The following is a 9,759-nucleotide window of genomic DNA, read 5'->3' as shown; positions in this document are numbered from 1 at the left end:
TGTCCTGGACCACGTTCACCCCACCTCTAATCTGTCGGTTCACTACATTAGTTAGTCATGGAAAGAATATAACGCAACCGAACAATCTCCCACTTGTTGTTTTCTTTTCATAGGGGTCCACAGGAGAGCTTAGTCATTTTTCCGGCCCTGAAATGCCCATTGTTTCTCTACACCAGGACAACTTCTAAAAGCTCACAAATTTTGTCAATGCATCTATAGCATTCTTCAAAGTGCCCACCTTTACCAACAACACCTTTTTGTCTTCTATCATATCACTCACAAAGTGATACTGAACATCAATGTGCTTTGTCTTTGAATGATATGTGGGATTCTTTGCCAAGAAAATTTCACTTTGGCTGCCACTATCTATTCTTATAGCTCCTTGTACTAAGCCCATACTTGAACACAATCTCTGCAACCAAAACACTTCCTTGATTGCATGAGTGGCTACCATGTATTTTGCCTTTGTAGTTGATAGTTCCACTATAGATTGTTTCTTATTCATCCAAATGACTGCACCTCCAAACAGGTTAAACACATACCCACTTGTAGATCTTCTATGATTAAGATCTCTAGCCCAGTCTGCATCAACAAAGCCATGAATATATAACATTTTGTCTAATCCTGATCTTCCTTGGTAGCACAAACCATAATCACTAGTGCCACGAAACTACCTAAAAACTCGCTTCACTGTTGTCCAGTGCTCCTTCCCTGGTTTTGACATAAACCTGCTCAATACTCCCAGTGCATGTGCAATGTCTACTCTAGTACACACCATTGCAGACATCAAGCTATCACCTACACTTGCATATGGAACCCAGGACATTTTCTCTTCCTCTTCTTGTCTCTTGGGACACTGTTCAGCAGATAACCTCTCACCTACAAGAATATGAACCTTCACCAGTTTACTATCCTACATATTAAACCTCTGCAGTATTGTCTCGACATACTCCCTCTGGTTTAACCATAGCTTCCTCTTTTCCTGATCCTTACAGCACTAAGACCTTTCATGTCAAATTTGGAGAACAATTGGGTCTTCAAATCTTGGATAATTTCTTTGTAATTTCCAAAAAGAAACATATCATCCACATACAAGACCAGATAAATAACACGGTCACCAATTAATTTAAAATACACATAGTGATATGCTTTTCTTCTGGTGAAGCCAAGTCCCCATATAAATGTATCAAATTTTTGATACCACATCCTTGGTGACTATTTTAACCCATACAAGGAATTCTTTAACTTGCATACTAGTTATTTCTTACCCTTCACCGCAAAGCCTTCAGGTTGCTTCATATATATTTTCTCTTCCAGATCCCCATGAAGAAATGTTGTCTTCACATCATTCTATTCTACCTCAAAATCAAAAGCAACAACAAGTGATAAAAGTAACCTAATAGAATTTACCTTGGCAACAGGAAAAAAAATATCACCAAAATAAATTTCCAACACTTAGGAATAACCTTTTGCTACCAACTGAGCTTTGTATTTGTCCACCTTTCCTTCTGCATTTGTCTTCTTCTTGAACACCCATTTGCTGCCAATGGGTTTTATTCCAGTCGGTAACTCCACCAGATCCCAAGCCTCATTTTTGTGCAAAGATTCCATTTCATCAACCATGGCCTCTTTCCAGAGTTTTCCATCCTCTGAGTCCACTGCTTCCTTCATAGTTCTAGGATCATCATTAGTAACAGACAAAGCAAAATTTGAATAGAAAGCAGATGGACTATACCTTTCTGGCTGCCTTCTTTCTCGAATTGATCTTCTCACAACCCGAGTTTGTGGCTCTTCATATTTATATTCCTCCTCTGTTGTAGAGTCTGATTCTTCCTCCCTTAGCTCAAACTCTATCTTCTTCGGTTCCTTTAGTTGGACTTCATGTTTAATAACATCTTTTACCTCTCTGAACACCACATCTTGGTTGTACACAACCTTCCGTGTGACTGGGTTCAAAAGCTCATAACCCTTTAAACCATCCTTATACCTAATAAAGATGCACTTTTTAGATTTATTATCAAACTTTGTTCGTTTCTCCTTTGGAACATGTACGTATGCATCCCATACAAATACCATTAGATGTGAAGGAGAGGGTTTCTTACCAGTCCACACCTCTTGTGGAGTCTTATCCTCCAACACTGATGAAGGTTACCTATTGACCAAGTGACATGCAGTATCCACCACCTCTGCCCAGAATTCTTGTCCTAACCCAACACCACTGAGCATGCTTCTTGCCCTTTCCATCAATGTCTTGTTCATTCTTTCTGCAACTCCATTTTGCTGAGGTGTATATGGAGTAGTCTTTTGTCGTGATATACCATACTTCTTACAGAATTCTTCAAATTCCTTACTACAAAACTCTCCACCATTATCTGTCTTCAACACCTTTATCTTCTTGCCTTTCTAATTTTCGACGAGAACCTTAAATTCTTTAAACTTGTCAAAACGCTGTAGACTTTTTCTTAAGGAAATATATACATGTATTCCTTGAGAAGTCATCTAGAAATGATACATAGTACATAGAATTACCCAGTGATGGAACCTTCACAGGCCCAAACACATCACTTTGCACAAGTTCTAATATATGTTTCACCCTCTTACTACCAAAGGGGAAACTCGCCGGATTCTACTTCCCATATACACAATTTCACAGAAATCAAAATCCAGAGAGCTATTACTCATACCTTCTAACATACCTTTACCATGAAGTATTTGAAGGCCCTTCTCTCCAATATGTCCAAGCCTTTGATGCCACAACATGGTCTTCTTTCCAGAGACCACTAGATTTTCTGCTCCACTTTCAGGAACCACAGAAATGTTGCACCCATCAATAAAAATGCTACCTTGTAGCTTGTACAGACTTCCAATTCAAACTCCCTACATCAATACCAGTTCTCCCCAAACCATTTTGGAGGTATCCTTCATGAACACTATTTTTACACCTGCATCATCTACCTTGATTACAGAAATTAGATTTCTAGACAATGTAGGAATATGAAGAACACTCGGAAGTGTCCTAACCCTTCCACCTTGCAACTTCAACTTTACTTTTCCTCTACCAATGATTCTAGCCTTCCTATCATCCCCTAAGAAGACATCAACACCATCGTATTTCTCATACTCGCACAACCACTCTCTATGGGGAGTGAAGTGAAAGGATGCACCTGAGTCAATCAACCATGCCTCATGATCTACATGTGTACTTGAAGAAGCCAAGTACACATCCCCACCTTCATCTGAGGTGGTTTTCACTTCTACAAAAGGAGCATCATCAGATCCCTCTCCTTTATCAGGAACTTTAGATTTACAATCCATTTTGTCGTGCCCTTCCTTTTCACATTTCCAGCACACCACCTTTACACGTTTTCCTGGAGATTTAGATCGCCCTCTAGATTTAGATCTCCCACTCGATGACTTATTTTTGTTTCTGTTCTAGGACCGTCCTCGTACAGACAAGGCATCACCATTTTGGCTCTCCATATTTTTCCGTTTCATCTCCTCCATCAGCAAGGATGGGACTATTTCATCAAACTGCAAGGCAATTGCATTGCTACCTATTGCAATAACTAGACTATCCCACAAATTTTGTAAAGAACACAACAAACTGATGCACTTATATTCATCTAAAATTTTAATATCAACAGATTCTAACTGAATTAACACAACATTAAATGCATTCAGATGCTTTGTCATTGAGTCTCCGTCTTTCATCCTCAGGTTATAAAACTTTTTCCGCAGGAATAGTTTATTCACGAGATACTTAGATTGGTACAAAGTCCCTAACTTCTCCCACAAAGCCTTTGTCATAGCTTCCCCTGATACATTCAGCAATACTGAATTTGAGACACACAATCATATTGTGCTCTTTGCCTTCCGATCCAACTTCTTCCATTCTTCATCGGACATTCATGTTGGTTTAGTACCTGGATCTACCACGATCCACTATTCTTTATCTAGAAACAGATCCTCCATATTGAGTTTCCACAACTCAAAACATTGACCATTAAATTTCTCGATCTCTATCTTTCCACTACTCGCCATCTTCTTTCACCACCAGAAATGATCTTTTAGATTTCCCATTGAACGGGGTATGCCACAGGCCCGAGTGAAACCCCTTAAGAACAATGGCGTCCCCTTGAAGCCAAAATTGTTTTGATTCCAAAATGTAGGTTTTAACCTTGTATAGAAATTACCTGCATACGAATTGTAAAACACATAAAATAAATAATGTGAGAGCATAACACATAAAACACATATACACATAGATTTTCCCTTGGATCCCAAAACTGGGACTACCAGCTTGATTTTTCATTATATTCCTTTCAATGTTACAATAGATATTTATAAATGCTGAAGCATCCAATACCATGGACCGAAAACCATCACATCCAAAACCATGGACCACAAGACCATAGGTAGGTTCGCCCAACCTAATATAGGGTCCAAAAAAAAAATTCTCGAGGCGCTGCCCTGCAGCTTGTAGAGGGGGGGTGCCCACGCCCATCAAACTCCCTGGATAGGGGGGCTACCACCCCCCCGTGATCGCCTCTGTTTCATAATCGACGCAATGGAGAGGGGCCTCCACCCCCCCTCTTACCCCCCAGTTCACTACGCAGGTTAGTTGTGGAAAGAATATAACACAACCCAACAAAAGTGTCATTGACTAAAAGAAGAAAACATTAATATTTTATCCATTTTAAAGCCTTTTGAAATGTTGTTAGGTTGGAGTTCTGTTTCTCATTCAAGAATTGATATGAATTTTTCTTAATGTCCTTGTCTTCTACAACTAAATATTCTATTCTCTCTTCAAGATCCAAATTATCTTGATAAACTCTATAATTTTTATCCATTTTTCTATAAAACTTGGCGTGGACTTTCCTTAATATTTGGATCACTTGTGTTGCATTTTCCTTAAAAATCTTAACACCATTTTCCACTTCATGACTTCAAATTTATTGAGACTTAAGAGTTTCAATTTCCTCCTTCATTGCTGTCGTCATTGTTAGAATGTCATTATGACATTTTGTGTTCAATATTTGATTTTCTTGTTCAACTTCTATCTGGATTTGTTAGATCTCTGTGGAGAATTTATGTTTTTATTCATTCAATTCATTTTGAAATTGATTCTATAAGTTTTCTTTCTATGGTGAACCGACCTATAACCGCTATGGAATGGTTTTGCTAACTTTCTTGACTAAATGCTTTTCTTTTCTATATTTCACTTTACAAATATCTTATATTATGTAGATTGTTCTTGTGGGCCATTAAAAGTTCATCAACATGGTGCTAATTGCAATTGAAAAAGGCTCCTAGAGCGTAGGAGGATTATTTATATTTTTCCATAACATTTGCTTTTCCTTTCCAACTAAATTCTCAAACAGTTTCAAAACTTTCAAAATTTATTTTCTTGGTTCTTGTGACAACTGACTTAGTTTGAGAATTAACGTAATACCATTTAAGGATGGAACAATTTCAACAAAAAATTATATGCCAGTTGTTTGGTTGTATTATATTCTTTCCATGACTAGCGGGGGGCTCATGGGGGGACGAGAAGCCCCCTATGAGGGGGTATGCAGGGGTCCCCAGTAGACGTCTAAGGGGAAGTTCCCTGGGAATTTATTTATTTATTTTTGTTTTCGCACATGGTTTTGGGCACAATGGTTTTTTGGTACATGGTATTATGTAGATTTGGTCAAGGGAGCTACGATTATGTTCTAATCCAGGGTTTATGGATGCTTTGGCATGTATATATATGTATTGTAACATTGAAAGGAACATAATGAAAAATCATTTTGGTAGTCCCAAATTTGGGATACAGGGGAAAAATATCTGTGTATATTTGTTTTATGTGTTATGCTCTCGCCTCTGTTTATTTTTGTTTTTAGAATTTGTATGTAGGTAATTTTTGTACGGGGTTAAAGCCTACATTTGGTTTAAATAAAAAATAATGGAGAGGGATTTTCATAGAAATTGGGGTCATGGATGTCTCATGACAAGTTTGTGGAATATATATCTCATTATTTTGTTCTTGCTCCTCAAGTAACTTTTTTTCTCTGCTAGAGAGCATTCAATGTTCATAGAGGGGTGTTAGTAATTTTCTCATATTTAGTTGTATCAATACGCATATGTTTGAGTTCCTCATCGATTTTCTTCGACTGTGAATGTGCCTTGCTGGTGTCATTTGGTCCATCAATAATAATGATATTGTCGCGAGATGAACTCTGTTTTTCTATTACATGTTCTTTCTTTGGTCTCTGTTGATATTTTCCTTTGAATTCTTTTCTCCTTAGATCTTGTTGGTCTATATCGGTATCTAGCTTCTTTTATTTAATAGTGATTTCCTTTGTTGTGATTATCTATGTAGTTGTAAAAGAAATATTAGGAACATTTTCAACATCAGATTCTTCTATTTTTTTAGAAAAGGAAATAGAGTCTAAAATAAAGTCATCGAGATTAAATTTCAGAATCTTAACATAATTAATCTCTTCAATTGTAGTATTAGCATGAAGGATCTTCTGTTTAATGAATTCCTCATAAATATTTTCTCTAATCTCTTACAATTTATTTCTATCGTCCCTACTCAATAATTGTCTTCTTTCAAAATCTTGGTCAAAATTATCAATATTAATGAAGATTTCATCAGAAAGAGGCTTATGGGGTGTGTAGGTTTGGATGTAGCTAACATCCTTATAATGGTCATTGATTATACCTTGAGGATCATAAACATGAAGGAGAAATGAATAAAACCAAACATGGTTTAGTTCATCAGCCTCCTAAAATGCATGTACCCGGTCCTTGAGGAAAAAATTTCCAAATTTAATTGGGAATTTTAGCCAGCTTTTCTTTTGAAGTTTTCTCATTTTTAGAGCTTGACCATTCGAGGTAGTTTGATTGGATACCTCTCTTAAAGAAATCCTCTCTAAAATATATCTAGGAAGAATATGAGTGCCAAATTCACTTCCATAGACTCCGATATATGTGAATAATTCTTCCACAAACTAATCATCTATTTATTCTAACGTCTATTTAAGGCCTTCACTAACCCTATGAGGGTTTTCTCCAAAACAAATCCGATGGAAATAATCATCATGTAATTACAATTTTCATAAAAATGGAATTTTAAATTACTTTCCCAGAAAATAGGGGCATAATTATACATATGTAGTTGTTAATCAAATATGTCATTACATTTCATCAAAGGAAATAGAACAAAAAGAATTATAATATCCATAATATAGGCTGACATTAAGAACAACTAATCATATCCCACAAGAAATGAAATGGAAAAATTAAGGGAATATGCTAAATTCTGAGAAAGAATATCATCCCAATTGAAGTACTTTGAACCATTAGGTAAGTCGTGTATTAAAGCCATCCATTTTAATTTACAATGCTCAAGGTCTTTCCCTCAATATAGACAAGAGAGCTTTTTTATGAGGAACTTAGTCGAGTCTTTTCAAAATCAAAACCATATATCCTTTTGATGACTTAAGTTTGAAGCATTCTCTATCTTCTCCTAACAAATGTTTGACAACTTTATCATAATTCCATTCAAACAATTTGAATATTGTGTTGTTGAATTTATCTAGAAACTAGGTGTTTGACAAAAAATTGGGAGAACTAATCTTGTAAATTGCTAAAAGTATTTGCAAATTCCAAAAGGCTATAGCATTTTTGTTGCATTCTACCATAATGCAAGTAGGAAAATCTAGATGTCGCATGACTCATGCAACCATGTCATTATAAGGAAAAAAATCGCTTTAGCAACAACTTCCTGTAGTTTCGTACGTCTATTTTTTTCAAACTAAGTGTTTTTATCCTCAGTTGAAGTTTCAAAACTTACCTAGCTTCTATTATCATAGAAATTATAAATTTCTTCCCACTTCATCATACCTTCCATCTGGGTTTTGAAGGTGGTGTCAGAAATGAGAGATGTGTTGACATTGCAATCTTCTAGTTCTATATTTTTGGCTCCCTTTAGGCATTCCTTAATATGTTGAGTAGCCTATTTTGACATCATATATTTACATTTGTTACCCATTTTATCTCATGAAAATGAATAAAATAAAACAATTTTTTTTTAAGAATGATAAAATTTACTACTGCAATTCTTTATGGCAGTGCATGTTTACCAGAAATTAGAAGCCTTGCACTCAATTCAAACCTCTTTGTTTGTGATTAGAGATAAGTTTCATAGAACAAGTGTAAATAGGGTCTGCAAAAGATATTGTAAAATAGGAAGTGGAAAGCAGGAAAGTTGCTAAGTTTTGTTTAAACCCTCACGACATGCAACAATAAATTCGCATGAAATGTGTTAATTATTCATTAAGGTGATGATATGTTTCAACCAATTTTATGCGAAAATTATGATAAAGTTGCATGGTCAGAGTTTGGGGAATGTTTTCTTCAAGCATAGCAAATTTCCATTTGGGAGTTAATTTCAACAAAATGTAAAGAAATCTAAAAGAAAATTATGTTTGGCATGCAAATCAATCAATAAAATATTTTATTCCTAGTGGTAGCTGAAGCTAGTCGGGTAGTCAAAAGTCGACATGTTGTTAAACTAAAGTTTCTATCAATGGTGATCACGACTCCAACCTCTGGCGTAGTGACGGGAAGACAAACACCAATAGTCAAGAGGTTAGGTGTGAAGAATGCCCTTTCATTTTGTTCAACTATGTTTAAATATCGCCTTGTAGTCAGGAGTTAGAAGGTCAGAATCCTGTCAAATATTTTTATGGAAAAGAAGTCATGACTTTCAACCTTGGACTTGCATATTTGAATATTTTTTATTTTTTGAATTTTTGTTTTGCAATTTTTTCTTAGATTGTTTGCAAAAAGTAACTATTTACAAAAATAAGGGAAAATAGAGATAATTTTTTATATACATTCCCTCTTATTTAATCCTTTGGCTTTATTAATCCAAGGGTTGATATTCGTGGCATTTAATATTATCCACAGGGTTTATAATCAAATTCACAAGGTTTAATATTTTTTACAAAGTTTATAATATGAATACTATGTGTTGAATATGAATCCCTCGGGTTTATCAATCCCTTTGGTTAAAAATATTTGTACAATTGAGGTGAGGTTGCATGTTCAAACTTCAATTAATGTTTTATTCAAGCATTATTGGTTTCCATTTGGGAGTGAATTTATAGAAAACTAAAGAAACCTACAAAAACATTATGGTTGGAACGCAACAAGTAAATAAAATATTTGTTCCTAGTTGGGTAGTTGTAAGTTGGGATAGTGCTAAATTGGAGCCAATTGGGAAGTCAAAAGTTGAGTAGCGATAAGTCAGGTGGTGGCTAGTCGGGTAGTCGTAAGTCAAAACAATTTTAAAATGATTTTTTGTCCATGAGAGACCTCATCCCTGACGCACAACATATTCGTGGTAAGAAGAAAATATGTAGTCAAGAGGATGGGTGTGATGAATGTTCTTTAATTTTGTTCGAGTATGGAGCCCAGCCCTGGTTTAATCAAGAGTCAAAACGTCGAGAACCTGAGTAATGTTTTTATGAAATAAAAAGATTAGATCTCTAACCTCTTCCTTATATATTTTTATTATTTTTTATGTTGCAATTCCTTCTTATTTTTTTAATATTTTTATTATTTTTTATGTTGCAATTCCTTCTTCTATATTTACAAAAAGAAGCGAAAAAATGAAATAAATTTTATATAGAGACCTTCTTATTTTATTTTATTTTATAGAGATAATAAAATATTGAACTCATATGGAAATCCATCATGCTCAAC

This window comes from Pinus tabuliformis, chromosome 9 (assembly GCF_031772625.1).
Source record: "Pinus tabuliformis cultivar Carrire ecotype Pingquan chromosome 9, CPIR1, whole genome shotgun sequence".
Taxonomy (NCBI): domain Eukaryota; kingdom Viridiplantae; phylum Streptophyta; class Pinopsida; order Pinales; family Pinaceae; genus Pinus; species Pinus tabuliformis.
This window is presented reverse-complemented; position numbering follows the sequence as displayed.